Below are 6,056 nucleotides of genomic sequence, written 5' to 3'. Positions count from 1 at the left end.
TTGCCATGAGGAAGTGAAATGGAGGTTGTAAGGTCCTTAAAGGGCTAGCTGGTATGGCCATCTTGGGAGGAAATGCAAAGCCAAAGCCAGAGCAAATGTCAAAACTGGTCACGGAAGCAAGAGGTCTTCAGAGTCCTCAGGCCACGAAGTTGAAGATTAATCTCTTCTGGGGAATTTTCTTTTCTTCAAGAATTTTCAATTAAAAATATTTATTTATATTTATTTATTTGGCTGCACTGGGTCTTAGTTACTGCACTCAGGATCTTCGTTGTGGCATGTGGGATCTTTTTAGTTGTAGCAGGCAGGCTGTCAATTACAGCATAATTCTCTGACCAGGGATCAAACCCAGGCCCCCTGCATTAGGAGCTCAAAGTCTTAACCACTGGACCACCAGGGAAATCCCCAAAATTTCCAATTTGTTTTAAATTTCCAAATTGTTTTAAATTCTAGACAGACAGTGGTACTTTGACCCAGTTACATGCTGGAGGGAAGATAAAGAAAGAAAAATGAAGAACATCCCAATTAAAAAAAAAAAACCTGTTATGCTGGGGACTTCCCTGGTGATCCAGTGGCTAAGACTCCATGCTCCAATGCAGGGGGCCTGGGTTCAATTCCTGGTTGGGGAACTTTATCCCACATTCTGTAACTAAAGACCCTGTGGGCCGCAACTAAGACCTGGTGCAGCAAAAAAAAAAAAAAAAAAGTTATACAAATCATACGATACATAACATTTGGGGATTGGCTTTTTCCACTCACCATAATTCCCCGGAGATTCAGCTAAATTGCTGCATCTATCAATAGTTCATTCCTTTTATTACTGAGTATTATTGACTATGCTAAAGCCTTTGACTGTGTGGATCACAATAAACTGTGGAAAATTCTGAAAGAGATGGGAATACCAGACTACATGACCTGCCTCTTGAGAAACCTGTATGCAGGTCAGGAAGCAATCAGTTAGAACTGGACATGGAACAACAGACTGGTTCCAAATAGGAAAAGGAGTATGTCAAGGCTGTATATTGTCACCCTGCTTATTTAACTTATATGCAGAGTACATCATGAGAAATGCTGGGCTGGAGGAAGCACAAGCTGGAATCAAGATTGCCGGGAGAAATATCAATAACCTCAGATATGCAGATGACACCACCCTTATGGCAGAAAGTGAAGAACTAAAGAGCCTCTTGATGAAAGTGAAAGAGGAGAGTGAAAAAGTTGTTTTAAAGCTCAACATTCAGAAAACTAAGATCATGGCATCTGGTCCCATCACTTCATGGCAAATAGATGGGGAAACAGTTGAAACAGTGACTGACTTTATTTTTCTGGGCTCCAAAATCACTGCAGATGGTGATTGCAGCCATGAAATTAAAAGACGCTTACTCCTTGGAAGGAAAGTTATGACTAACCTAGACAGCATATTAAAAAGCAGAGACATTACTTTGCCAACAAAGGTCCTGTCTAGTCAAGGCTATGGTTTTTCCAGTGGTCATGTATGGATGTGAGAGTTGGACTATAAAGAAAGCCAGACACTGGAGAATTGATGCTTTTGAACTGTGGTGTTGTAGAAGACTCTTGATAGTCCCTTGGACTGCAAGGAGATCCAACCAGTTCATCCTCAAGGAGATCAGTCCTGGGTGTTCATTGGAAGGACTAATGTTGAAGCTGAAACTCCAATACTTTGGCCACCTGATGTGAAGAGCTGACTCATTTGAAAAGACCCTGATGCTGGGGAAGATTGAAGGCAGGAGGAGAAGGGGACGACAGAGGATGAGATGATTGGATGGCATCACCAACTCAATGGACATGGGTTTGGGTGGACTCTGAGAGTTGGTGATGGACAGGGAGGCCTGGCGTGCTGTGGTTCATGGGGTCGCAAAGAGTCGGACATGACTAAGCGACTGAACTGAACTGAACTGAGTTTATTTTTTATATTTCACATATAAGTGATATATACAGTATTTGTCTTTCTCTTTGACTTATTTCACTAAGCATAATACTCTCCAGGTCCATCCATGTTGTTGCAAATGGCAAAATTTCATTCTTTTTATGGCTTCATAGTTGTCCATTGTAAATATATATCATATCTTCCTTATCAACTCATCTGTTGATAGACACTGAGGTTGCTTCCATATACAGGTTATTGTAAATAATACTGCTAGTATTATTTGAGTTTTCCAAATTTATTGGCATATTGAGTACAACACTTTAACAGCATTACATTTTAGGATTTGAAATACCTCAGCTGGAATTCCATTACCGCCACTAGTTTTGTTCATAATAATGCTTCCTAAGGCCCCCTGAATTCACACTCCAGGATGTTCACACCTCAACTACTGTTGAGGTGAATGTATCTTTTCAAAATAGAGTTTTTGTTTTCTTCAGATATATAGCCAGGAGTGGAACTGCTGGATCACATGGTAGCTTTATTTTTAGTTTTTTGAGAAAACTCTATGCCATTCTCACAGTGGCTACACCAATTTATATTCCCACCAACAGTATACAAGTGTTCTCCACATCCCCACCAATATTTGTGGTCTTTTAATGATAGCCATTCTGGCAAGTTTGGCCTTGGAGTACAAAATGAAGCAGGGCAAAGTCCAGCAGAGTTTTGCCAATAGAACATATTGGTCATAGCAAATACCCTCTTCTGACAACACAAGAGATGACTACACATGGACATCACCAGATGGTCAACACTGAAATTAGATTGATTATATTCTTTGCAGCCAAAGATGGAGAAGCTTTATACAGTCAGCAAAAACAAGACCTGGAGCTGACTGTGGCTCAGATCATGAGCTCCTTATTGCAAAATTCAGGCTTAAATGGAAGAAAGTAGGGAAAACCACTAGGCCATTCAGGTATGACCTAAATCAAATCCCTTATGATTATACAGTGGAGGTGATGAGTAGATTCAGGGGATTAGATCTGGTAGACAGAGAGCCTGAAGAACTATGAACAGAAGTTTCTAACTGTACAGGAGGTTGTAACCAAAACCATCCCCAAGAAAAAGAAATGCAAAAAGGCAAAATGACTGTCTAAGGAGGCCTTCCAAATAGCTAAAAAAAAGAAGAGAAAAGCAAAGGAGAAAGGAAAAGATATACCCAACTGAATGCAGAGTTCCAGAGAATAGCAAGGAGAGATAAGAAAGCCTTTTTAAGTGAACAATGCAAAGAAATAGAGGAAAACAATAGAATGGGAAAGACTAGAGATCTCTTCAAGAAAATTGGAGATACCAAGGGAACATTTCATGCAAAGATGGGCACAATAAAGGACAGAAACAGCAAGGATCTAACAGAAGCAGAAGATATTAAGAAGAGGTGACAAGAATATACAGAAGAACTATACAAAAAAGGTCTTAATGACCCAGATAACCACGATGGTGTGGTCACTCACCTACAGCCAGACATCCTGGAGTGTGAAGTCAAGTGGGCCTTAGGAAGCATTATACAAACAAAACGAGTGGAGGTGATGGAATTCCAGCTGAGTTATTTCAAATCCTAAAAGGTGATGCTGTCAAGTGCTGCATTCAATATGCCAACAAATTTGGAAAACTCAGCAGTAGCCACAGGACTGAAAAGGTCAGTTTTTATTCCAATTCCAAAAAAGGCAATTTCAAAGAATATTCAAACTACCACACAGTTGCACTCATTTCATATGCTAGCAAGGTAATGCTCAAAATCCTCAGAGAGGGTAAGTACTGGATTGGCTAAAAGTTTGGGTTTTCCATATGGAAAAATTAGATCATGGTGTCACACCTATTATGTAGAAAGATCAGAATTTGAACTCTGCTATTCCGAGTACTTCCCTGGTGGCTCAGAGGGTAAAGCGTCTGCCTACAATGCAGGAGACCCAGGTTCGACCCCTGGGTCAGGAAAATCCCCTGGAGAAGGAAATGGCAACCCACTCCAGTATTCTTGCCTGGAAAATCCCATGGATGGAGGAGCCTGTAGGCTTACAGTCCATGGGGTTGCAAAGAGTCGGACACGACTGGGCGACTTCACTTCACTTCTTCTTTATTCTGACTCAAAGTGTCTGCTTTTTCTACCACTAAGGTAGCCTCAGTGTTCTGTGATTCATAGCTTAGGTTTTGGAGAGAGAAAGCCTAGATTCGATTCTGACTTCTGCCATTTATTTACCAGCTGTGTGACCCTGGGCGAGCCACTCCAACTCTCTGAGATTTTCTTTCTCTGTTAGTAAAACAGTGATGATAATGAGTATCTAATTTTCACAGGGCTGCTGTATGGATTAAACACAGTAATATAAGTGAAACACTTATCACATAGCAAGTGATACATAAGGGGTAACTCGTAATCATACAATATTATATTATTCAAGGTCCAGTTTTAGTTTTAGCAACAAATTTTCCCAGATAAGTTACTATACCTCCCTAGGTTCCAGTTTTTGCCTCATCTCTAAGGTCCCTTTATGTTCATTAAAAACAACAAGTGATATGTATTGAGCTACTGGTTTTATTTTGTCTTAATTTTAAGCATCTTATGTGAATACTGACTACTTCCTATGTGATTGAGATCACAAAGGCTTTACTTATATTTGACCTTTATCTACCTGAAACTACTCATATTACAACCCTTTCTGTGATTTTCTGTCCCTATTTAGTCCTTCATTAGTTAAAAGTATGACATAAACATTTATTATGGTACCAAATGTCTATGTAAATCAACTATTCTGCTGCTTTCATTTCTCTTCTCTAAACACCTTCCAATTGACTAACCTCAGTAGATTCTGGCATTTATTTCTTCCAGAGATTCTAAGATAAACTCAAAAGTATGAGGAGTTTACATCCATAGAATTCCTCAGAGAATCAAGCAAAACCTTTTCTTCTCTGAAAAACGTCACATGAGCCCACAAAAATTTTCTTAAGGAGAATATATCCCTAACATATCACACTCTCAATCAACTAATGAAAACATTTACTAAAAGCTCTCAAAGCAGGGAGTTAAAGATCAAAGATTTGGCAGCAAATGATAGTAGAACAATTGATTATATATAAGAAAAAAATGAAACCGGAGCCTTATACTACACCATCTACAAAATCCAACTTCAGACTTATTAGTCACTTACAAATAAAGGCAAAACTTTGAGAAAGAAAAAAAAAAACAGCCCCTGACATTCAGAAGCTAGCCCAGCACTCACTGCTAGGCCACATGATTCTCCTATTTAGATATAAACACAGAATACCAACCTCAGACAAATTTACTCTAAAATCATAATAAATTGAGACAAAGCATGGTCACTTCATAATTTTGTCTAAGCACTGCCACTTGGTCTTCCCAGGTGGCGCTAGTAGTAAAGAACTCCCCTGCCAATGCAGGAGACATAAGAGACTCAGGTTCGATCTCTGGGTTGGGAAGATTCCTTGGAGGAGGGCATGGCAACCCACTCCAGTATTCTTGCCTGGAGAATTCTATGGACAGAGGAGCCTGGCAGGCTACAGTCCATGGGGTTGCAAAGAGTCAGACACAACCGAAGTGATAATGGCATGCATGCATGCATGCATGCATGCAAACACTGCCACTTACAAAGTACCAAACCCTCCCCTCTTTGCCAAAATGAGTGACTTCTACTTCTGTATCAACTATAGCTTTAGTTTTATGCTAATCTCCCCTCCCAATATATAAAATTTATATAAAATATAAAATATAATATAATATATAAAATATATCATATAAAAAATAAAATAAAATCATCCCCTCTTTCTGATGGCATCAAAACTAAACCAAACTCCCACTTTCTGAGACCCTCCTCCAAAACAGTCATCCAAAGTTCAACTTCAATAAAAGGGTTTTTTTCTATAAAATCTTACTGATACACCCCTTAATTTCTCATGGTGGGCATTCTCCCTCACTGCAATGAGTAATAAACCCAACTTGTTCAATTACAAGTATATTATTTATGGTCTTTGGCTGGAGGGCATTAACAACTTAAAAACCTGTAGAAGAAAATATTGAAGAATATATTTTTACTTGGGGATAGGGAAGTATCTCTTAAACAAGATGCAAAAGCACTAACAATATAAGAAAAAAATGTGGTAGGCAGCC

At 39.2% G+C, this 6,056-nt stretch overlaps 1 non-coding gene across 1 annotated transcript; it reads left to right on the top strand.

Moving 5' to 3' along the window:
- The first annotated feature begins 3,799 nt into the window (after positions 1 to 3,799).
- On the top strand, positions 3,800 to 3,872 carry TRNAC-ACA (transfer RNA cysteine (anticodon ACA)). Its single transcript has one exon. It is a non-coding gene; the product is annotated as a tRNA-Cys (tRNA).
- Positions 3,873 to 6,056: the final 2,184 nt, after the last annotated feature.

This window comes from Odocoileus virginianus, unplaced genomic scaffold (assembly GCF_023699985.2).
Source record: "Odocoileus virginianus isolate 20LAN1187 ecotype Illinois unplaced genomic scaffold, Ovbor_1.2 Unplaced_Scaffold_14, whole genome shotgun sequence".
Classification (NCBI taxonomy): Eukaryota; Metazoa; Chordata; class Mammalia; order Artiodactyla; family Cervidae; genus Odocoileus; species Odocoileus virginianus.
This window is presented reverse-complemented; position numbering and strand designations above follow the sequence as displayed.